The sequence below is a fragment of the Microcaecilia unicolor genome, chromosome 3 (assembly GCF_901765095.1).
Source record: "Microcaecilia unicolor chromosome 3, aMicUni1.1, whole genome shotgun sequence".
In the NCBI taxonomy this organism is placed as follows: domain Eukaryota; kingdom Metazoa; phylum Chordata; class Amphibia; order Gymnophiona; family Siphonopidae; genus Microcaecilia; species Microcaecilia unicolor.
In genome coordinates this window covers 458,116,213-458,142,035 of record NC_044033.1, presented here as the reverse complement: position 1 = coordinate 458,142,035, position 25,823 = coordinate 458,116,213, and the positions used below count along the sequence as shown (strand labels likewise).

Sequence of the window (25,823 nt, the reverse complement as noted above, 5' to 3'; positions counted from 1 at the left end):
AGGGCCATAGCCCTATGCGCGCCACTGGTGCCTCTGCCGGTTTCCTTACTCCGCTCCGGAGGGGGGTGGGGGGTAAGTAAAGTAGACTCAATTTCTCTACCTTTTACAAATCATTTTAAACAAAAAATTTTAAATCGCTAATTGAATGATTAAACTGATACCAATGGGAAACCAAAGAGGCAGATTCCACATTTCTGCTAATACAACTTGCAATGTTCAATTACTCTGGTTTGTCTTGACCATTTGATTAGTCTTCCCCACATAAAGCAACGGGCATGGACACATAATGATGTATACAATATTTGAACTATTATAGTTTGACGTGTGCGCCAGTTTGTATACTCTACCTGTAACCAGATGGGTAAAATTCATTCATATCTATAGAATGAATACACACACTACCTACTCCACATTTAGAATTACCTCCACCAGTAGACATCTCGTATGAGGGTGTTATCTAGGGTAAAACTGATGGTAGCAAATAATTATTGAGATTCTTATCTCTCAAATGTGCTACAACTAGTCGTCTGTTTTTAAAACTGTCATGGCTCTCTAATATATGCCAATTTTTACGCAAAATCTTACCTGTATATTTTGCTAAATGGAAATATTGTAAGGTACACACAAATTCCGGAGTGACCCTCTCCTTTCTTGTGGTCAAGAGAGTTGCCCTATTGGCAACTTTTGCTTTATGAAAACCCTCAAGAATATACCTATGTGGATAACCTCTTGTTTTAAATTTTGAAGCCATACTTACCAATTGTATTTCATAATCTAAATGGTCACTACACAACTACTACTACTATTAAACATTTCTATAGCGCTACTAGACTTACACAGCGCTGTACAAATTAACATGAAAAGACAGTCCCTGCTCAACAGAGCTTACAATCTAAATTGGACAGACGAACAGACAACCTACGTAAGTGAAGAAACTGACATAAGAGGAGATTATTCTTCAAATTCTTGCTATGAAAACTGTTAAGAACATAAGAGTAGCCATACTGAGTCAGACCAATGGTCCATCTAGACCAGTAGCCCATTTTCCAAACAGTGGCCAAGCCAGGTCACAAGTACCTGGCAGAAACCCAAATCGTGACAACACTCTATACTACAAATCCCACAGCAAGTAGTTGCTTCCCATTTCTGTCTCAATAGCAGACTATGGACTTTTTTCTCCAGGAATTTGTCCAAACCTATTTTAAACACAGATACCCAAACCGCTATTAACACCTCTTCCGGCAAAGAGTTCCAGAGCTTAACTATTCGTTGAGTGAACAAATATTTCCTGCTATTTGTTTTAAAAGTATTTCCATGTAACTTCCTCAAGTTTTCCTCGATTTACTTTTACTCGTTCTACACCACTTAGGATTTTGTAGACCTCAATCATATCTCCCCTCATCTGTGTCTTTTCCAAACTGAACAGCCCAAACCTCTTTAGCCTTTCCTCATACGAGAGGCGTACCATCCCCTTTATCATTTTGGTTGCTCTTCTTTGAATCTTTTCTAATTTCGCTATATCTTTTTTGAGATACGATGACCAGAACTGAACACAATACTCAAGGTGTGGACGTACCATGGAGTGATACAAAGGCATTGTAGTATCTTTAGTCTTATTCACCATCCCTTTCCTAATAATTCCTAGCATCCTGTTTGCTTTTTTGGACACTGCCACATACTGAGCAGAAGACTTCTACATATTATCTATAACGACACTCAGATCTTTTTCTTGAGCGCTGACCCCCAAGTTGGACCCTAGCATCAGGTAACTATGATTTGGATCACCTTGCATTTGTTCACATTAAATTTCATCTGCCATTTGAATGCTCAGTCTTCCAATTTCCTACGGTCTTCTTGCAATATTTCATAGTCCACACGTTTTTTTAACAACCTTGAATAGTTTTGTATATCTGCAAATTTAATCACCTCACTTGTTCTGATTTCCATATCATTTATAAATTTGTTAAATGGCATCGGTCCCAGTTCAGATCCCTGCGGCATTCATTGTTCACCCTCCTCCATTGAGAGAAATTACCGTTTAACCTTACCCTCTGTTTTCTGTCCAATAACCAATTCCTAATCCACACCAGAACACCCTCCTATCCCATGACTCTTTTATTTTCTCATGATTCTCTCATGAAGAACTTTATCAAAAGCTTTCTGAAAATTTCAGGTTTCAGACAATGCTATAGCACCAAGACTGTCCTTACTACCCTAGTATCAAATCTCAGAAAATAAATTAGCATAGAGTCTAAGAGCTTAATAATGCAGTTTGATATGTCTAGCGCATTCGATGTAGTAGATCATAATATCCTACTAAACATATTAGACAACTTTGGTATATGTCCACAAATAGTTTCAAGGATTCCTACAATCAAGATCTTACAAAGTGAAATTAAAAGGAACCTTATCCTCTCCTTGGTCACTATAGCCCATTCTGTTTAACGTAATGATGTCACCACTAGGTAACAGACTAGAAATAGCAGGATTCAAAACATTCATATATGCAGACGATGTTACCATATACACAGCCTTCAAAAAGAACGTTCAAGATATCTTACAAAAGGCAACACAACCTTCAAAAGAACATTCAAGACATCTTACAAAAGTTAAAACTTGACTTAAATTTGATGGAAGCCTCAGAATCCAAACTAAAGCTAAATAAAGAAAAACCTAATTCATGGTCATTACAAACCTATTTGACCACAACGACTACAATAGTTTCACAATTGACAACACTTCATTCCCCACTGACAATAATCTGAAAATTCTAGGTATACTTATAGACAAACATATAACATTTGATACTCAAGTTTCCTCAATAATCACAAAATCTTTCAGGTCTCTTTGGAAACTAAAAATGATCAGACCCTATTTCTCATCAGAAACATTCAGACTATTTGGTACAATCATTAACATTATCCCAATCCCTCCCGCTCCGTTTGCCTCTCCTCCCCCGAGCCACAGGGTCCCTGTACATACTTGGCTGAAGCCACCCTAGTGGTCTAGTGGAGTCTTTGGGACAGGAAAGATCCTCAATCTTTCCTGCCCGCTGCTGGCGCTGACCCTCCTGCAGCAGCATCTTCTTTAAAATGGCTGCCGAGACTTATAACTGTGGCCTCGAAAGACTTCAGCTGAAGTCTTGCGAGGCCGCTGCTGGAAGTCTTGGCAGCCATTTTTAAACAGTGATGCAGCAGCAAGATGATCAGCGCCGGTAGCGGGCAGGAAAGACGGGGGATCTTTCCTGCCTCGAAGACTCCACTAGACCACCAGGGTGGCTTCAGCCAAGTATGTACTGGGACCCTGCGGCTCGGGGGAGGAGAGGCAAATAGGGAGCGGGAGGAAGCCCTGCATTCAGTGGTGTGCTGGAGGGAGCAGCTCTGCTGCATTTAACAACTGGCTCGCAAAATCTTTAAAAACATAACCGGCTCTTGTGAGCCGATGCAAGCCGGTGCGAGCACACCACTGAACATAGGCTATAATCTCTCCTCTAAGCACTGCCTTAGCAGTATCCCAATATAAAACAGGGTTATCCACATGGGCAGCATTCATTTCCTTAAACATCTGATATTTCAGTTAAATAAAGTCCAAAAATCTCCTATCTCCATAAAGCTGAATAGGGAAGTTCCATTGATAATATGTATATGTACATTAAAAGGAACAAAAAAAAAAACAATGGATTTTATAATAAACATGTAGGCGATGGGTTAGGCATTAGCCATTCAACAAACGAATGTCACTTTGTACTCAACCATTTCCACACCTAAAAACCTGATAACTGAAAGTCAGGCTTGTCATCCAAGGGAACCACTGATGTAATTATTTCCCATCTGAGAATAGTACCAAATTAAAGGGGTCTTTTACAAAGGCACATTAGCATTTTTAGTTAATTATTAGAGCATGCTAAAAATGCTAGCATGCCTTTGTAAAAGTGGCACTTATGTTGTGTATTGCCTCAATGATAAACTAAGGAAATGATATAACCCCTCAGAAATGTGTATCAGAGCAAATGGCTTTTACTGTAATCAAATAATTTTTATTTCTCTTCAGAAGAACCAGTACAATAATGCAGCAAATCAAAAATATATCCAAATTCGTACATGAGGCCCTTAATTTGTAATGTTATAGTCCTTCTGCATGTCACGGCCACAGGGCCCCTTAGCAATCTGTCATGGAACCCGGGATGGTGCCAAAGCTGGAGCATTGGCAGACAAGCCACCTGGGCTGGCACAAGCAGGAAACAGAACAGACGGGATTAGAATAAGACAAGGCAAGCACAACTAGACAGACAAACAAGGCTGGAACAGGATTCTGGAACTGACTTGGCTTGGCTGGAACAGGATTCTGGAATGGACTTGGCTTGGCAGAACCCACTGCCGGGAAGGGAAAGGCAAGGCAGACAGAGAGGCAGCAGACATAGTTGCACAGCAGTGAAGTAATCAGGGACGAGGCAGGCACTACAGACTCTCAGAACAGACAGACAAGAACTACACATGCCCAGAAACAGCACAGGCAGAGCTTGAAAACAAAGCTAACTGAAAAGTAGTCCATTCAGGTACAAACAAGAACTACACACACAGGGAAATAGAACAGGGCTTACAGAAAGCAGGAACAGAGCTTGGCTTAAACAGAAAGCAGGAATAGAACTCAAGGCACAGCTAACAAGACAACCAGTTCCCTCAGAATCAAACACAGTTACAAATATAACAAGAAAAGGGAAATAGACCTGTTGCAAAGGCAACCCAGGAAAGCTTCCCGGGTCCTTATAAAGGAGATGGCTGATGATGTCACACTGGTCAATGAAGCTTGGAAGCAGAGACACCAAAGCAAGGCTTGACTAACAGGAACATCAACAGCAGGGAAAGAGTCTGGAGGGGTCAGAGAGCCAGATACAAAGAATCAGAAGATCTGGGCATAAAGGCACGGCTTCAGCTGTGACAGTACGCCCTCCTCAAGGCTCCAGTGGACCCCACAGTAGATCTGGACTTCCCCGGGTAAATATGGAGAAAACAAACCCGGACTGGAGTACAGAGCGCAGGACTGGAAAGTGAATGCAAAAATGAAGCTGGAGAGAAAAAAAAACACACTGGAACTGGAACCAGGACTAAAAACATGAGCTGTGCTGGAGGCTGAAGCTAGGATAAAAACTGAAGCTTGAGCTGGAAATTGGCTGGAACTAGAACGGGAGCTGATAAAACAGTAGCCAGCAAACTTGCATGGGCTGTCCCTGAAACTGTAGACCCATCTAGAAAAACTGGGGTCCTAGACCACCGCCCAATGGTCCGGTTCTTCCAGCACAGTACAGGACTTCACAATTCCTTGATACTGGAACTGGTAACAGGACTGGAAGCAAGAGATGTACCAGAAGCTGAAGCTATGCTTGAAACTGAAATTGTACTGAGAACTGGAGCTATGTTGAAACTGGTACAGGACAGTAGCCAGTGGATTACCATGGACTATTCACATAACTGTAGACCCATCTATAAAAAAAAGGGGTCCTAGACCACTACCCAATGGTCCGGTTCTTCAGGCATGGTACAGAACTTCAGAATTCCTTGATACTGAAACTGGCACCAGGACTGGAAGCAAGAGATGTACCAGAAGCTGAAGCTAGGCTTGAAACTGAAATTGTGCTGGAAACTGGAACTGCTGAAATTGGAACCAGGACTGGAACTTGTGAACCGAACTGAATCAGGACAGTACCAGCGGACCACAATGGACTATCCATATAACCGCAGACCCATCTGAAAAAACTGGGGTTATAGACCACCGCCCAATGGTCTGGTTCTTCGGAGACAATACAGAAAACACAAGGTAGAAGGCATTAGTTCACAGGGATACTAGCCACAATAATCAGCTGTGGCTGAATATCAGCAAGCTTACTCCGAGGAAGCCTCCTTCATAACAGGAGATCAGCAGCCTCCTATTCTCCGAAGAAGGAGAACACTTCTCTACTTGCTGGAACTGGCACAAGGGAATGGCTAGGTCCTAGGCAGAACTAGACAAAAGCAGAAGGAACACTGAAGACAAGACACTATAAAGCACGACTGGACAGAAGACAAAATCAAGGTCCAGACAGGAACACCAACACCAGATGACTCATCGGACTCATGGCCTTTGCAATCTGTCACAGAACCAGGGATGTTGAGCCCTTGGACCAAAGCCAGAGCTTTGGCAGACAAGCCACCTGGGCTGGCACAGGCAGGAAACAGAACAGACGGGACTAGAATAAGACAAGGCAAGCATATCTAGACAGGCAATCAAGTTGGAACAGGATTCTGGAACAAACTTGGCTGGAACAGGATTCTGGAACGGCTGGAACAGGATTCTGAAATGGACTTGGCTTGGCAGCACCCACTGCTGAGAAGGGAAAGGCAAGTTAGACGGAGAGGCAACAGACACAGCTGCACAGCAGTAAGTAATCAGGGACGAGGCAGGCACTAGTGACTCTCAGAACAAACAGACAATAACTACACATGCCCAAAAAAATAGCACAGGCAGAGCTTGAAAACAAAGTTAACTGAAAAGTAGTTCATTCTGGTACAAACAAGAACTACACACAAAATGGGAGGAGCGAGAGTATCCAGAGCAGAGGAGAGAATAGTATTATAGGAAGAGACAGCCTCATTGACAGACTTGGATAACATAGTGGTAGAGAAGAGATTTGAAACACTGGAGGACAGAATAGATGGGTTAATAGCCTGAAGATTGTATCTGCTACCCTAGAATGGCGATGCCATAACAGGTTTCTGTAAGCTACATTGAGCTTGCAAATAGGTTAGAAAATGTGGGATACAAATGCAATAAATAAATAAATATATTGGTTAGAATAGGACGGGACTGGGGAGGAGGGTGTTTAAGTGTGAAAGTTATCAGATGATGGTCAGAGAGGGGAAGAGTTGAGGCACAGAAACTGGAGAGTGAGCAGTTTGAGAAGAGGATAAGATCAAGACAGTGGCCATTCTGGTGAGTGGGGGCAGTTCAGCACAGTTGAAGATTGAAAGAGGATGTTAAAGCAAGAAACTGAGAAGCATAAGAGTCAGAGGGATCATTAGCATGAATGTTAAAATCCCCAAGAATGAGGAAAGGAGATGAAGGTTCAAGATAGAAGGAAAGCCAGCCTTCAAAGTCAGTGAGAAAGGAAGAAAGGGACTTATTGGGGGGTTGATAAATGACTGCTACTCAGAGAGGTAGAGGAGCGAATAGACGGATGGAGTGGACTTCGAAGGAAGAAAAGCAGCGAGACTGAGGTGGAAGAAGAGGTTGAAATCTACAAGAGGGTGAAAGTAGTAGCCTGACACCACCTCCGCGGCCTACCGGGCAAAATGTATGGGAGAAAAGATAGCCTCCATGGCATAGGGCCGCGACTGAAGCAGAGTCTTCAGGGTAAAGCTAAGTTTCAGTTAGGGCAAGCAGATGGAGAGTACGAGAGATAAAGAGGTCATGGATGTAGGAAAGTTTGTTACAGACAGAGCGGGCATTCCACAGAGCACAAGAGAAAGGCAGGGAAGAAGGGGGGAGGAGAGGAACAGAAATTAGATTGGAGATATCACAGTGTGACCTGCACAAATAGGATGAGAGCTGATGTGGAGGACCAGGATTGGAATTAATGTCCCCAGCGGACAGCAGGAGAAGGATCAAGAGAGTATGGAGAAGAGTAGGAGAGGTATGACGACAGTGACGAAGGCAAGATGTACTCAGATAGAAAAGAGATGGATGAATGGAAGGAAGGAAATGTTGAAGGTTGAGAGCTGAGAAGAAAGAAGGGGAAAAAAAGAGATGGTGAGATGATGAATACAGAGGGTGGACAATGTGTTCCTGCAGTGTACAGTGGTTTCAGATGGAGAAACAGATTAGGAAGGGTCAGTACCAAGAACAGAAAGTATACTGGAGCTATAAGTAGTAACTGGGAGAAAAATAAATGTAAAGAGAATATGGCGTGCAGCACCTAGAGCAGAGGCCCTGAGTGGATCGGAGTGGACCTGGGAGTCACCCCCAGAGAAAGCTGTAAGGATATGCAGATGAGCTGCAAGTCCTCCACAGCACCTGAAAGGCAGCCAGTGGTAGAGCTGGGCACCTCTCAGCCAAGGAAAGGCTTACCAAGGGTTAGGCCGAAGCCAGCATTCCTCCCTCTGAGGGTCGCCTGATCTTAGCCAAAAAGCACCTGGAAACCCTGGGCCCTTGGAACGAGGACCCTGGGAAGATCGGGGTGGACCTGGGAGTCACCCCGGATACAGCTGTGAGGATATGCAGAAGGGCTGCAAGTCCTCCACAGCACCTGGTGAGAGCGTGGGCACCTAGAGTGGAGGCCCTGAGTGGATCGGAGTGGAACTGGGAGTCACCCCAGAGAAGGCTGTAAGGCTATGCAGATGAGCTGCAAGTCCTCCACAGCATCTGAAAGGCAGACGGTGGTAGAGCTGGGCACCTCTCAGTCAAGGAAAGACTTACCAGGGGTTAGGCTGAAGTTGCCTATAAGCCCCTAAAGCAGTCCATTGGTTTTCTTATATTTTGTTCTTGTGATGGCTTATACTGTGCCAAAACTGGAAATAGAGTGAGACAGAATAATAGAATACAGTAACATCCAAAACTTATTTTTTATGTTTTAATCATCTTTATTAAAAGCTAAACATGTTGGTTGATAAGCTTAATATAGAACAAGAAAAAACAGTAAACCATCCAACGTGGCACAATAAAATGTTTTACAGAGAACATACCCCAAGAAACCTTCCTCTCTCGTACTCCCCTCCCTCCCTATAAGCCCACCTGACTGTTTCCACCCACCAAAATAACACAACAGATGTACAGATAAGTAGGATAAAGAATTTCATACCATGCACTGCCTCCACTGTATGCAAATCTCTCTCATGAATAGTCATTGTCAATATCCTGACAAACCTGACTGTCTTGGGTAACTCCAGGACCAGGTTATCCTAACTGCCATAAGAGGCAGACACAGTCATATAATTAATACTATAATTGTATTTGTATTTGGGTAATAACTGAGAAAATGCTATTAAAAATTATACTACAAAGCATGAAGTTGACTTGGTTAACTACTGCTGTATATCAACCAGTTGTAAATAATAGAAATAAACAACATTAAGTGCATTTTTATAATATATCACTGCATTCTTCAAAACAGAAGGAGCAAGTTCCCACAAGCCATTTTTCTCTTTTGATCTAGGCACAGGAAAAAAAAAAGCTTTCAAATACTACCTGGTTTCAATCTTACCCTTGAATGTGGTGACTGATCTCTTGACATCGGGCTCTCTCCACCCTTCTTTTTTCTGCTGTGGAGAGTGTGGACCCCACTTTGCTTTCAATCTAATACAACCTGGGATATGAGTGTCATAACAACAACAACAGATAGAAACTGAATGTTGACCACCTGATTCTCAAAGCATTATATCTGTTTCAGTGGCCCATTACCAGGAGAAAAAAAATCTCTGCACGAATATAACAAGTGCCAGGGTGTCCCTGTAACCAACCCCCCTAACTGACCACTGATTAAGATTTATAACAAATTACTACTCTACCTATGAAAAGTTATTCCAGTATTATACTTTCTCTGTGTACATCCGTATGCTGCACAAGCAGGCATGTTTGAAAAAATAAATAAGATTAAATAAAAATGCTACCAACAATAAAGAAGGACAAGGTGGATGCAGCAGCTCATACCGGTAGGTTCGCTTGCTTTGTTTTGAGTGAACGGGGATGACGGCTACGCTGGGAAGGGGGATCCGAAACTTACGTAATTTGGTTTCAGCGGTCTGACGTCACTTCAATTCCTGTCTATTAAGCCTGCGCTTGTGTGTCAGTCTGCTTTTCGGTCGCCAAGTCCGACCGGGCCCGCAACTTTCCTTCTCCGATGTCCTGCCCCTTCTGACGCAACTTCTTCCCTTCTTCTCTGGCAGGGCGGAGGGAGAGACGTTGCTTCAGAGACGGAGGGGGCTATGCTCCTGAGAAGGAAAACTAGGGGGCTGGTTGCAGGTGACCTCGGGCCTGAGTTTGAACTTTGAAGGTAGGACGGTGGTGGACCGGAGGGCGGGCAGATTAAGGGAGAGATGGCATACCGCGGGCGGGAGGGGATCTTTGGCCTCGTGCGCGACTTGGACTCTGCAAAACTGAGGCTACTGCTCCTTCTGTAGTCCACGTCGTTCCGCTCCTTATAGTTGGGGAATCTTTACATATGGTAGGTTCTCCTACCTAGGGAATAGCTGTCAATGCCTGATGGTCGATTTGGGCACTGATGCATAAAAGTCCCTGCAAAAAAACCCAAACAATAAAAGAAAAAAACCCATTGCTTTAAGATCCCTGTAAAACTTAACTAGTTTGAAATAACAGCGATGCTCAAAGGAAATTTACAGAATTACAGAAGCAGCTTAGTAAGGAAAGCTTCCCGCAAAGCAGCACATGCACAAGACAGTCACTTGCAAAGCGTGCCATAGACGTACCTCCACAGCGCTGTGTTCCACTGCTAAACATGGCTTTCATACATGCATATAAGCAATAAACCACCTGGGCTGTAAAAGTTTACCCTGTGGGGTTTATTTATTTAAATATTGCTCACACCTTTTTACAGTAGAAACTCGAGGTGAGTTACATTCAGGTACACTGAACATATTTATGTTTATATGTACATGTATGAGAGCTGTATGTAGTTATTTTTCAAAACTGCTAGTGCTGTTGGTGTAACATAGTAACATAGTAGATGACGGCAGAAAAAGGCCTGCACGTTCCATCCAGTCTGCCCAACAAGATAAACTCATATGTGCTACTTTTTGTGTATACCCTACTTTGATTTGTACCTGTCCTCTTCAGGGCACAGACCGTGTAAGTCTGCCCAGCACTATCCCCACCTCCCAACCACCAGCCCGCCTCCCACCACCAGTTCTGGCACAGTGAGATAAAAGATTTTTTTTTACTGAGGATGTGCTAATTTACCAAAGGACTGAGGATGTATCTTTTAAGGAAATGCAATATATGTTTTTATGTACCTTTTGGCAATTGTAACAAACAAATGGCACATGCTGTATGATGTGTTCCTGAAAAAGAAAACCAGTTCTTTGTACTTTGGGCTGAGAAACCCTATATAAATGCCTGGTCTGGAAGGCAAAAAGGAGTCGAAAATCTTCCTTAAGTCTATCTCAATAGACTAAGGAATATGTGACCATTTCCATGGGTCTCCCTCCCCCCCCTTTTATGTTCCCTCACTACCCTGTTTCTTATGTGCTGCTTCTATTTTCTATTTCTTATTTTTAATGTTCTTGGGTAAGAATAAACTTTGGTAATGTGAGAAGCTTCTCTTGTTTTTGGTACTTATCAGGCTGGTAGTGCTAAAAAAAACCAGTTGGGGAATTTGTATGGGTGAGGTGTTGGGTTTTTGGTTCTGAGCTTCAACACTGACAGGCCCAAACAAAACCAATTCAGGGCATATCCAAGACAGACTATTTGAAGAACCCACCAGTTGGATGTTATAAGGGGCCACCTTTCACAGAAAATTTCACCCCCCCTCTGACCGAAGGTCATATGGCATGGACACTGACAGCAGCTATGTTCTGCTGGAGCCACCACAATGTTCTTTTTTGGTCCAAGACAACTTCTAAACTGCGCTGTTACAGGTAGGGCACGTGCAAATACTGTTTAGATACGATAGCTCCACTAAGAAGCCACCATCATACTATGACAGCTCCTGACCTGTAAAAATTTCCTCGTTAAAGATAGGTACTTCTTTCTGGGCATCGCTTGGAAACGGCTGTGCATTGTTCAGACATATAAATACTGTCAGCTCGTTGTAATATATTTACATTGATTCTCATTGGCTGCTACTGTGAATGGTAAAAACCACATAGGATTCCTTTTTGCATTATTCGCTGAGTAATGTGCATGCTAAACTGGATTGAACTGGTCAGAATCGGACTTTCTGAACACGGTGAGCATTGTACATTGGAGCCTTGGTGAAGCACTGACAGGAAGAATGATATTTTGAAAGAAAAAGGTTGCTGGCAGTCTGCATGGACTCCAGATTCCCCGCCACCCCAACATTAAAAGTTTCTCTGGTGTCTAGTGGCACCCTCTTCCAACTGACTGCGTTTCCTCCCATCCCCAGCCTGTGATATAAAAATTTCCCCTAGTGGCACCCTCCCTGACATGATCAGCTCCACCTGACCTGATTTTAAAAATAAAGTCTCTGATGATTTGATCGGGGGGGGGGGGGGGGGGTCTTGCGAAAGAGGTTGGGCAGTGGCCACGAGACACTAGGAAGGTTAAATATCTCCCTTCTTGGAAGGTATTTTAGGAAGGCTTAATCCTCAGACTTTTCTTCCATCCATCCCACAAAATTTTCCTAGTTGCTCATGGGCTCTCACCCTATCAAAGTTACCTTGGGATCCAAAGTGGACCCCTCCAGCAACTCTCCCAGACACCCTCCCCCTAGCACATAGGTAGGAGGCAGGAGAGATGCCCATTTGTTCTTGCCTTATGTCACCAGTGCCTTTCCTTTCGTATGGACTCTAAAGTAATTGAATTAGGAACTGGTGGAGTGGAAGGTGACAGGATAATGGTAAATGGAACTCACTCTGAGGAAAAGGATGTTACCAGTGGTGTGCCACAAGGTTCAGTTCTTGGTCCGGTTTATTTTAACATTTTTTGTAACAAAGAAACTATCAAACACATCACTCCAATATAGTGTCACACTGGGGATTCAGATCTGAAGGATAAAATATTAAATTTTAAAAAATAGCCTCAGTGTAACAGTGTGACTTTTATGCTCCACTGTAAATATTAACATCACAGGCTTCCACCACCTTCCGAGAAAAAAAAACACAGAGAAAAACTCCCAGAATATTTCAAAAATTGTAAAGAAGTGGGAGAAAAGTCTGTGTTTAAAAAACAGAAGGGAGGGTAACACAATTTAACACAATACAGATCCAAATACCCACAACACTAAATCTCACTATGAATATAAATCACCTAAATAGACACTAATTAGCAATCCCTCACTAGACTAAAATCCTCATTCAAACAGAGAAGCCATCCTGCAAGTAAAGAAAACTCAAAATAGAGCAAAAACTCTTATAACATTACTAGAATTGCTTAAACTTCCATCCTTACTGTTTTAATTTAGGGGTTCAGAGACCCCCTAGGTTCTGTCTGGTACTGGAGCTCAGCTGTTCAGTGGCAGAGAGAACCCCCAAGAAGGCTGACTCCATCTCTGAATAGCACCAGTACTGGGGTAATCAAGAAGTTGTGAAGTTCTAAAAGGAATTGCCACTGAGAGGGACGTTAGTCCGCCTCGCAGCACTGGCAAGGAAAAGATACCAGCCTTATGACAAACTGGATTTAGGCTACAGGTTATACAATGCAGCAAGAGAGAGCCTGATAGAGCAGAAGCATTTATACTTACAGCCTTTGATCATTAAGTGAAGCCCACAGAACATCATTTGGGATGAGGAGTTTATTTGCCAAGATACAAGTCAAATCAGTGATTGACAACAGGCACGTACAATCAATTAATTATAGGAATATAATAATCCAGCTGCAAACAGATGTTAATTAGTTCCTAATCTTTTATAATTTCTTTTACCAATTAAAGGTTTCACAAGGGAAAGCAATTAGGTAATTTGTCAGTTCTGCTGGTCACATTGGTTTCCCTTGGAGAGAGAGAGTGGCAACCCTTCTCTCTAGCTTAAACCAGGAAATACCCTGGCTCCCTATCCGTTTTCGCATCCTGTTCAAACTTCTTCTACTAACCTATAAATGTACTCACTCTGCTGCTCCCCAGTATCTCTCCACACTCGTCCTTCCCTACACCCCTTCCCGTGCACTCCGCTCCATGGATAAATCCTTCTTATCTGTTCCCTTCTCCACTACTGCCAACTCCAGACTTCGCGCCTTCTGTCTCGCTGCACCCTACGCCTGGAATAAACTTCCTGAGCCCCTACGTCTTGCCCCATCCTTGGCCACCTTTAAATCTAGACTGAAAGCCCACCTCTTTAACATTGCTTTTGACTCGTAACCACTTGTAACCACTCGCCTCCACCTACCCTCCTCTCTTCCTTCCCGTTCACATTAATTGATTTGATTTGCTTACTTTATTTATTTTTTGTCTATTAGATTGTAAGCTCTTTGAGCAGGGACTGTCTTTCTTCTATGTTTGTGCAGCGCTGCGTATGCCTTGTAGCGCTATAGAAATGCTAAATAGTAGTAGTAATTTTTTATAGGTGCCCTCAGGATATGGATAATATGACAGTAGATATACCTGATTGGATCTATGCTAATGTCATGGTTATTACTGATTGGCTTTTATCTTGCTAATGGTTTTGTCTTTAGCTCGCTTGACCACAAATCTTAAGCAAGACCATGGCTGACCACAATGTCACTCTGTCCTTTGGACCCCCACCCTTATGTTTCCTGTTGTTCTCTGCAGTGCTCCAACACTGGGAGTTCAAGCAAGAGCCACGCAGGCCTGTAAGCTTTTCCCTCATTTTAGAGCCTGAACCAAAGTCTAGGCAGGGCACCAAGGCTCATAGCTGTAGCATTTTTATACATCTCCCCCCTTTGAAGGCCTTTAGGAAAGGGCTTCAACAATATATGGTTTGACAACTTATAGTAGGCCAAGTCAATCATCTAGGCCTTATGTTCACACCTCAGAACAATAAGACTAGTACCCTGATCGAAGGCTGTCTTAGGTTGGGACACTTAGTCCTCCTTACCCGTCATGGCCAAACGATCTTTCTGAGCACCAGGGAGGTGGACAGTGAGTATAAGAGACATTATTAAGGGGAGTCTTTATGTTCAAGATTGCCAATGATGTAGCTAAGAATAGGCCGAGGGCAACAGTTAGGGCTCCTATCACAGAGTAACATGGTAGTAACATTTTCTGTAGGTACATAAATCTTCAAAGGAAGAAATTGGGATTTGCAATACCTAAGTACCTAACAAGTTTGGAAGCATGCTAGCCCCCTCGGGCAAATTTGAAAGTGCAAAATTTCCATTATTGCTATCATTCCAGAGTAGCTCAATCACTCCTATGGTACCATAGCAATCAGTGTTAAAATTTAAACAACGGCATGTTGAATTAAAGAATCTAGAAAGAATCTTTTGTATTTACAACATAGGGAACAATGAGAGGAAGGTATATGTCAACATATAGGATACCATTTAGTAGGATAGGTTGCATATATGCATACATGGTATAATTAATCCAGCCAATAGATCATTGTGGATTTAAAGTCCGCTGCAACTGGCACCCCCCCCCCCCCCCGGGAACTCTAATTGAGTCTCTCCTTGGAGAGGGTTAGAGGTGATGGGAATAACTACTTGGACTAAGGCAAACTGGCCTTGTCAGTATGAAGGCAGGGTTGGATAGGACTAACCTAAAGGTGCATTGGGTAGGTAAGTATTAAAGTACATATCAAAGGTTAATTATGCCAAAATGAAAGTACACAGAAAATTAAATCTAAAAACAATAAGAGTTGAATTACAAATGTCCTTCTACAATGGAAACTGTATCACTAGCAACATAAATTAGCCTAAAAAGGGAGTAATAGGAAAATAAAATAGAACCTTTCCAATAGACAGGGTTAATGCTAGACTAAAAATAAATCAAAATATGAGTCCATAATGTCCATAAATAACAACTATGAATCTCAAATTAATTATCTCCTGAGTGGCTTGGCTGTATTGTGCAGGAGTTCCTGGTTCTGAAATGTCTGTTGTTGTAATTCTAAGTTCCGGACTTTACTGAAGGCTGTAATATTCTTCAGGTGAAATCAAGGTGTATAGTTCTCAGGCTTCGCTGTAGTAGAGGTCACAGCTTCAACTCTATCTGGGTATACTTTCTATGGGCTAAGTCTCTCATGTTCAAGGAATTGGAGGTTGCATAATCATCAGCACCCAGATCTTTGTTTTTATCGTATATCCCCCCTTCTGGCTTGTGAAGTCTGATAAACAAGACAGAAATGTAATTATTGATCATCAACGGACTTAGACCTGTGGGGATAAGAGAGCTTAGGAAAAAGTCATCGTCAAAGCAGAAGACTAATGTGCAGAAAATTAAAACTCATAACAAGTCCAGGTGATGGAAGTATCTTCTGAAATCATGGTTGCTGTCTGTTGTAATAGAGAGTTCATATGTGAAGCGCCATGCAGGTTCTGGAAAAGATGAGCAGCCTGCAATTATATTTAATACAATGGAAAATTAAGAGCATAACCAAGAAGGTCTAAATTAATGACATCATTTGGACAAAAAAATTCTCATTGGAGAAGTTGGCGCTGCCTTTTCTTGCCAGAGGTCAGTTGTAGCAGAAGTACCAAACTGGAATGGAGGCGGTAGATCAGGAATTGGATTAGCAGTCTTCAGTCAACCTACAGGACTTAATAAATAGAGCTGATATACAAGTAATGCCTAGTCAAATCTCAGCACAGGATCATTAAATTGAAAACACAAATTTCTTGTGGGTAACAATGACCCAGATTCAGTGTACTGCGGAACTTTCCCAAACTCAGTATGTTTAGCATTAAAATAATTTGCAATAACACTAAACAGAAAAACATAGATGTGAATATCCCGATCCAATAAATATGCCCTTATAGTATGTGGTAGACCCAGAGAGGTTAAACACGTTATACTTCTGGAAAGAAACTGAAATGCAAAACACGTGGGTAGTCGTGGCCACTGTTTTAATTGCCCCTCTCTAGACCTCCGGGGGACCTGTGTCCACGGAGATGAAGAGTGGGTTTCAGAAGGCTAATTTTAAGTCTGTTACCCAGGACCTCGGCTTTCTGACTCCTTGTGTCTAAGTGTATCTTAGGGCATCTATTCTCCCACATAATGCACTTTTGCCAGAAGGATAATATAAATTGGACACTTTAATTTTGGAGAAACCCCACAGACTGTGAAAATCCTATGAGGCTGCACTTCTGTCAGGACAATTTGGATGTTCTGAGCTAAGTAAAGTTTACTTTTTGTCCGAATTAGAATCCATTCATTAGTAAGGATGGACGTTTAAACAATTCTAGTAATGTTATAAGAGTTTTTGCTCTATTCTGAGTTTTCTTTACTTGCAGGATGGCTTCTCTGTTTGAATGAGGATTTTAGTCTAGTGAGGGATTGCTAATTAGTGTCTATTTGGATGATTTATATTCATAGTGAGATTTAGTGTTGTGGGTATTTGGATCTGTATTGTGTTAAATTGTGTTACCCTCCCTTCTGTTTTTTTAAACACAGATTTTTCTCCCACTTCTTTACAATTTTTTAAATATTCTGGGAGTTTTTCTCTGTGTTTTTTTTTTTTCTCGGAAGGTGGTGGAAGCCTGTGATGTTAATATTTACACTGGAGCATAAAAGTCAGGCTCCCTGTTACACTGAGGCTATTTTTTAAAATTTAATATATTTTATCCTTCAGATCTGAATCCCCAGTGTGACACTATATTGGAGTGATGTGTTTGATAGTTTATTTGTTATAACTACACACTCGTTGCAGATTATTTGTGAGAACATTTTTTGTAAGCAATATTGCCAAAGGGCTGTCTGGTAAGGTTTGCCTCTTTGTGGATGATAACAAAATCTGCAATAAGGTAGACACCCCTGATTGTGTGGATAACATGAGGAAGGACCTAGCGAAGCTTGAAGAATGGTCTGGAATTTGGCAACTATGATTTAATGTTAAAACAAAAATACAGGGTTATTCATTTGGGCAGCAAAAATTCTGAGGGAACAGTACAGTTTAGGAGTGAAGAACTTCTGTGCTTGAAAGAGGAGCGGGACTTGGGTATGATTGTATGTGATTATCTTAAAGTGGTCAAACAGGTAGAAAAGGTGACGGAGTTGCGGAGGTCAGAGAATCCTTTGGCAGCAACAGAACATAATGATGTATCTGTAAATAGGCAAAAACATCTCGCTGCTCCAACTTATACTCTTCACAGAGAGCTGTAAAGGGTTTTATCGTTCCCTGCTGTGGCTGGACATGGTACAAATAATATATCCCCTGGGAAGCCCGGCGATAAAAGGCGGACGAGGAGCCACCCACCGGGAAAGTGGGATTGCTCCTAATAGGAAGCAGAAGGGAAACTGTGTTATTAAAAAAAAAATTGCACAGCCATCACCATGGTTGGCGTAGCGGCCGAAAAATGGGGGAAACGGATCCCAGCAATGCCACCCAACCCACTGGAGCTTTGAGCCAATAAGCAAAATGTAAGTTTCCAAACCAGCAGGTCTCTGTGGCAGTACAAGAAAAAAATATTGAGTGGAACGAAACCAGTCTGAGAGGTGGTGCATGCAGTTGGCCACGGAAAAGCTCTCGGAGGCTATTTTAAACAAGCGGCCACGGTGAGAGGATCAGCAGCAGCAGGCAGGAAAGCATGGGGACCTTTCCTGCCCAGAAGTAAGCCACTAGACCACCAGGGTGATGTGAGGTATGTGTGGGGAGGACATCTAGGGCTGGAAGAGAGGTGGATAGGAGGGAGGAAAGGAGAGAGAGAGTTGAAGGGTAGACTCAGTTTCCCCTTTCTTGCACAGCCGTACACTCAAAACAAAGCAAACAAACAAACAAACAAACCTATGAGCTGCTGCATCCACGTTGTTCTTTATTGTTGGTAGCATTTTTACTTAATCTCACTTATATTTTCAAACTTGCTGACTTGTGTAGCATAATGATGTACACAGAGGAAGTATAATAATGGAATAATTTTTCTTAGGTAGAGTAGTCATTTGTATAATCAGTGTGTCATTTGGAGGGTCTGTTTAAAGGGACACCCTAACACTGTTACACTCGTGCAGAGATTTTGTTTCTGTCCTGGTAATGGGCTACTAAAACAGATACCATGTTATGAGAATGAGGTGCTCAACATTCAGACTTTCTGTTTATTTACTTATTTATTGCATTTGTATCCCACATTAAACTTGAATTAGTTTGAAACCTGGGAGCATTTAAAATCTTTTTTTTTCCTGTGCCTATATTAAAAGAAAAAGATAGCATATGGGAATTTGCTCCTTTTGTTTTGAGGATTGCAGTGGTATATTATAAAAATGCATTTGTCTTTTTTATTACTACTATTTCACAGAGAGGTATTGAATAATGAGGGAAGGATTTCCTTCACGCAGAAGTTCTGTCCGATGTCTTTCTAAATGTGCCAACATTGTCCAGTTCAGTACGTTATTAGCCGCCAAGTTTATACAAAGTTAATTATGTTCAGTGGAAAATAAATCTTGTTGCCTCAGGCTGTTTGCTATGTGAATATTCTATCACTGTTTCATTATTGCTACCAAGTATTACATATTAAGGGCATTTGCTTTAAACTTTGCTTTAATTCGTTTCTCCAGTCCTTACATGCACATGGTTTTGCTTTTTAAACCCAAAGATGTTTACTTAGTGCGGTTGAACAATTAAGTATAAACTGTGTTGTTTCTGACTTTACTTGTTTTGGACCGCTTTGGGTCCTGCTAATTTGTACATCTGCTGTCTTAGCAGAGTACAGAAGAAAATGATTTATGTTACTTTTACTAGAATTTTTACTGCTTGTAGAACTTGGCTTTCTTGGGGGGGGGGGGGGGGGGGGGGTCAAAGTGACTGCGGCACAGCAAAGGTTGGGTAGGCCAGGAGCTGGGATGGAAGAGATTACTTGTGGCAGGGACGGTTAGAATCCTGTGGGGAAGGATGGGGACAGGTTACATTTCTGGTCCTGTGTAACTCTCTACATAGGATCTCTAGGGGAGTGAAAAGGACAGTAGATGGCATGCATGGGCAGACTGCATGGGCCATATGGTTTTTATCTGCCCTTAGTTTTCTATGTTGGAAAATGGCAGGGCCTGACCCTGCATGGTTCCTTGGACATACTCTGTAGGGTCAGGTGCTGCCATTTTCCAAGATGGTGGTGCAAGGCAGGAGTGAGTGGGCATTGCTCCTGACTGAAAAGATGGAGATGGGGGGAGGTGTATTGGAAGGGTCCATTAGGGCTTTTAGGTAATTTTTGAGGGGGGGGAGGGAATGGGAGTCAGGAACCAGGGCTACTGGGCCCCTAGGGAACTCTTGTGGGGTCAGTCAGTGGAGTCTCGGGCCCCCTGGGCCACCAGAGTTGTTGTATTATCAGAGGAGAAATGCTGCACATTTAGTGTTGTATCTTTATGCCAGCCTAAAGCTGGCATAAAAATGTAGTATCTAATACACAAAGACTCCAGTATTTTTTTCATATCACAAAAACGTTTTATTGTATTGCAATGCCCACTAACCTCACCAGCACTGCTACCTAATGTTAAAACCTCACACATTCATTCCTCCACTCACCTTGCACCACCTATATTTAAATACAAAACAACTGGTTTCACATTTTAAACTGCATACTTATGCTGTTTCTTATTTTACATATGTTTTACCATACTTATACATTATATCATGCACAAATGATCAAAACTCAGTCCTGCCAGCTAGATAGTCCTTTTCCTACAGACGCCACGCCTTCCGCTTGGACGTTGTAAAAGTGTTTCCACGTAAACGCTGGATGACTGCTCTTCATGGAAAAACACTGTAAGTCTGTTGACCCTCCGTTGGCTGATTAAATGCGCCACCTCCAATCATCTGTATGCATCACAATACAAGTGCTGTGTGCTCGGTGACTAACTCAACAGTCCACCATATCTGTTTCATATTGTGCCAGTTCCCCAATGCAGGACCGCATTTCACAAGTCTTCCTCAGGAGGAACCACCATCAAATTTCTTCTACACATCAAATGGCTGCATGCCGGATTGAAACTCCCTCAGGGCTGAGTCACAGACGCCGCACAGGAAATCACTGAGTTTTGATCATTTGTGCATGATATAATGTATAAGTATGGTAAAACATATGTAAAATAAGAAACAGCATAAGTATGCTGTTTAAAATGTGAAACCAGTTGTTTTGTATTTAAATACAGGTGGTGCAAGGTGAGTGGAGGAATGAATGTGTGAGGTTTTAACATTAGGTAGCAGTGCTGGTGAGGTTAGTGGGCATTGCAATAAATTAAAACGTTTTTGTGATATGAAAAAAATACTGGAGTCTTTGTGTATTAGATATTAAAAGTGACTGGGATTAAAAGAGTTATCTCCTAATTAGTAATTTTGATAAAAATGTAGTGCAACAGAAATTTGATTATCCGAGCTCTGTTATCCCGTTCTGGTTTATTCAACGTGCCACATGACATGCTGTCATTGAGATGTGACATTACTACATGAGATGTCATTGAGATGCACACAGGTTTTTCTTTGAGTCCATTCCTTTATGCCACCAGAGTAAACTGTTCATCTGCACTAGCAATTAATAAACGAGATTTCAGCTCATACTGTTTGATACTTGTTTTCCCATCCTAATCTTGTTGCTTCGGGGAGCAAGATTAGAGAGAAAAGTGTAAAGCACTGCGTTAAATGGTAGTGCAGTTTATTGCATTGTCCCCACAGTTAGGTCTCTGTGCCCCAGACTTTAGCATAGTGTGTAGATGGGTAGCACTAATTGACCAGAAACATAGATGGCCACCATTAGAATCTACTTATTAAGAATATGTAATAGAACTTTAGAAATATGATGTCAGGCTGCAGTACCCATCTGGTCTGCTTATTTTCACTTTTTGGTGTTGTACTGTAGGGCTTTCTTGGTCTATAGTAACATAGTAAATGTTGGCAGATAAAGCCCTGCACGGTGGCCAAATTATATCTGGTATTCTGCACATGTTCTACTTCTTTATGATTAAATACTGGCAAATTTAATCTCTATCTCTCTCTGTCAATGTTGGGGCTCAGACTATAGAAGACAGGGGTTCTATTTTCCAACTACTGAAGTTGCCTTTGAAGATCACTCCAGCCTTGATCCTGATCTGCCTTTGCCACTTAGGGACCCAGAGCATAGAAGTCCACACAGCATTGATGTTACTTCCCAACATCTGAAGCTGACATCAAAGCTCACTCCAGCTACGAGGTCATTTAAATTTTGCTTTAGTTAGATTCCATCCTTTTTCTACATAATGATCTTCTGTGCTTCTTGAATTCTGTAAATGCTTTTGTCTTCACAACCTCCCCCAGAAAAGCATTCTGTCACTCATTTTCTTTCATTGCTGCTAAGATCTCTTTGTGTTTAACTTCTGAGTTTTAGAAATCTATCCAATACTTTTTTGTGCTGCCACTTCCATTATTTTATTTATTTAGATTTTGCTCACACCTTTTTCAGTAGTAGCTCAAAGTGAGTTACATTCAGGTACTCTGGATATTTCTCTGTCCCAGGAGGGCTCACAATCTAAGTTTGTACCTGAGGCAATGGAGGGTTAAGTGACTTTGACCAAGATCACAAGAAGCAGCAGTGGGATTTGAACCGGCCACCTCTGGATTGCAAGACCGGTGCTCTAACCAGTAGGCCACTCCTTTACTGTCTTTGTAAAGACTTGTATTACTTTATTGAACATTTGTGCTGTGTAAAGCAGGGTAAATGCAGGCAAGATTTCTGGTGATGTCATCCAATGCTTTCTAGGTGTCCAGAGCACTCCTCTAACGGATAGGTGTTCAGTGTTTTTATAACATGCCTGTGGTAGGATTCAAGCTTTGCATGAACTACTTATCAACCCTGTTTACTTCATTTGTTGCAAGATCGGATGCAGCGCTTCTCCTTCTCCTTCTCCTTCTCCTCACAGAACAAGTTTAAAACTTTTTATTTCAAACCGTGGCTCAGTTCATTACACTACATTCGTAACCCGCCATTACCATACAGGTTCAAGACAGTCCACATTAAAAGAGACTGAGCATACTGTCTTGTCTGAAAAGAAGGTGAGCCCTTAGGTCCCGCAAGGCCCTGGAGGACCTCAGAGGACAGCCGTGCAACCCCAAGTCTTCACCCGCGGCGACCGCCGTTCACCGAGGATTGAGCCCCCAGCTGCAGGCGGCCAACGGGACTTCCGGAACCGCGGGGTTGACGAACTGACCCAGTACCGGAACCAGGAGCGGAGAGGGCAGATGGAAATCAGAGTAGTCCAATAACAGGCCACAGGTCCGGACAGGCGGCTATCAGAGTCGTCCAAAAACAGGCAACAGGTCAGGGCAGGCAGCTCACAGCTTCGTCCAAAACAGGCAACAGGTCAAGGCAGGCGGCTAGCAGAGTTGTCCAGAAACAGTCCAAAGATCAAAACCAGGAGAGCACGGGAACGTACTGAAAACTAGAACACACAAAGACTGGCCTAGGGAAACAGAACCTGAAGCAATGTCCTGTTTCAGGCCCGCTCCTTAAATACTGTCAGCATTCAACCGCCCAGCCCCAGCCGACATGGCCGGCCAATCGGAACCCGGCTACTGAAGAATTCCCTCTGGTTGGTTCCGTCTGGCCTCCCAGGCGGGACTACAGCACCGGCCTCCCAATCTGGCTCCTCTGAGGCGGAGCTTCGGGTTCCTGCGCCCGAAGGTGGAGAAGACGCCGGCCATCGCGTCTCGGCGCCATCCTCCCCGCTGGCGCAAGCACGGACCCCATAGCCAGCGATCGAGAGCCCGGAAGCCGCGATCGCCGGCCCACAGGCTCGGCCTCGAACAGGGTGGCCATCGCCGTGGCGAGCCCTGGCTCTCCGCCGCGGCCTCAAGAAGGCCGGCCCTCGCCGCAATGGACACCTGCTCTTGCTTCCCGCAGAGGAGCAGCCGGAGGGAGCGACGGATGTGACACATACTCAGGAGAACAACAGATGCCATTTCCATAAAATCTAACAATCTGTTATTATATCACGTAGATAGCACGTATTTCTGAAATAGAAAAGCCTTTAAAGATTTACAAAATTGCTTATAATTTGTAAGATAGTCTTCCTTTATATTGTCCGAAGTGGGTGGTATGATCAGACAACACCTGTCTGCTAACAGTTCCGGGTTTTCGACTTTCGTTTAGAGGACTCAAGGAGGCATATCCTATCTGTTGCATTACCAACAGAGTGGAACAAATTACCTGCAACCCTTAGGACACAGAAGAATTCAGGGTTGTTTAAGAGACTGCTCAAGCAGCATTTGTTGGGACAGGTTGAATAGTGAACCATGCAGCTAATGGACAAAATATGGCAACCAGTTTATTTGTTTTGTCTATCGATTTTGTATTATTTTTAATGTGTTTTGAAATGTTTTATTATGCATGTTTGATTTGCACACCGCTCAGGACAAGGGCGGTATATAAATGGGAATAAATGAAACAAACTGAAAAAATTGGATAAACATCTCAAAGTTAACGGTAATAAATTCCAATTTTTAGTAGCTTGGTAAATAAAGTATGTTGAACATATTTCTTATATCTGACATTTATCACACTGAGATAATGAAGAATTAAAAAATGAAATTTGAACTAAACCCATCATATATATTGGGGCCTGACCATATAATATCAGAAACACCAATGTACAAATTTTGAATATTACCCATGCTTCTATGAATTTCCAATGTAATTTGAGTAGTACTCCGCCACTTCCACTTTACTTTTGTTTCAGTGTTTTTAAATAGTGCTGCTGAAACAGATTACAGATTCTGCCCTCTGGGTCCAGCTTTGTCTCTCTCAGGTACCTCCAGATGAAGCGGTTTGTGTTGGTCCTTGGGAACAACTGTTCTCTTGGAAGCTCAGCTTCCTCTTGATTGGAACTGGAGCTCCACTCCAATCTTGTCTGTTGTGGGCATGTCTCCTTTGGTTTCCCAGGCTGAAAAAAGATAAAGCAGTGGCTCTCACTGCTGAATTATAAGTATGTATTTCTCAGAGAGTGTGAGAATATCGCACATTACAAAGACAAGGAAGTAACCAGCTCTAAAATACAATAAAAGCAAATGCACTTCAACATCCATCTTCTCTCCTCTGGAGTAAAGAAAGCACAATAGTGCTTCAGCTCCATCTTCACATTCTGTATCTCCTTCTAAAGAGTTAAGAGAAGAGGTAATCTCTCTTATATTTCTGTTTTCTTCACATCTTACTTCTGTCCCTCCTTACCAGGATGAGTAAGCATTAATTCAGTTACTATCTAGATTTTTTCAAGATACATAGACTGTGCTGCAGAGTTGGGTCTCTTCAGCTCCCACGTCTGCTCCTACTTCCCATCTTATCTCCATTTCATCTATCCCTCAAAGGAGCAGCCTGCCTCTGTTTTAACTCTTCAGTGTTCTGGGTCTCATGCAACGAATGCTTCCTCTACAGCTCAAGCAATCATGTAAACAAAATTGTATAACTTAATGAAATAAAATGTACAGGCAGATTAATAAAATGAGATAACAGTCAAGTGAGACAAAACAGCTAAAAACATGTTCAAATAAACATGCTAAATTGTGATATGGATCTTCTAGTTCTAGCCTAGATCTAATAAAATGTTAACATGTTTGGTAAGAAAACAAATGACTGCAAGTTAAATATTACAATATAGAAGCGGGACAAAACTAAATACTTCAAGCTCATAATGACAACAAAAAATGTGCTTCATCAAGATGTGCCTCTATCACTTCCTGAAGAACATTCAATTTTATGTCACAAATACAGAAATTAATCGTGTCAGTGAGAGCATGTGTTTTATTTTTCTTTCTTTTTTTTTAACTTTCCACACACCAACTGAACATGCAGTATATGTTTTGGTGAAGGTTTCTTGAGTAATTTCTGGCCTCTTATTTTTCTCCATCAAGTAGAGTACTCTTTTTTTTTTTTTTTTTTTTTGACATTATTTTCATAGAAGGTGTTTCAGTTGGATGATAATCCAAATTTAGGTAAGATGCCAGATGGTTAAATCAAGCCACCGGCTTGAAAACATATTAGTTTTTTGAACACTTTCAGTTTGAATGTTTGTGAAGCTGTGAAAGCATCTAGAAGGTTAC

At 42.2% G+C, this 25,823-nt stretch overlaps 1 protein-coding gene across 3 annotated transcripts in view; it reads left to right on the top strand.

The window, feature by feature from the left end:
- Positions 1-9,908: 9,908 nt before the first annotated feature.
- ICK (intestinal cell kinase) overlaps positions 9,909-25,823 on the top strand; it is a 233,865-nt gene continuing 217,950 nt past the window's right edge. For all 3 annotated transcript variants that reach the window (XM_030198957.1, XM_030198959.1, XM_030198960.1), the window contains exon 1: positions 9,909-10,021. The gene's annotated coding sequence lies outside the window, so the exon portion shown is untranslated. The remainder of the gene's footprint in view (positions 10,022-25,823) is intronic.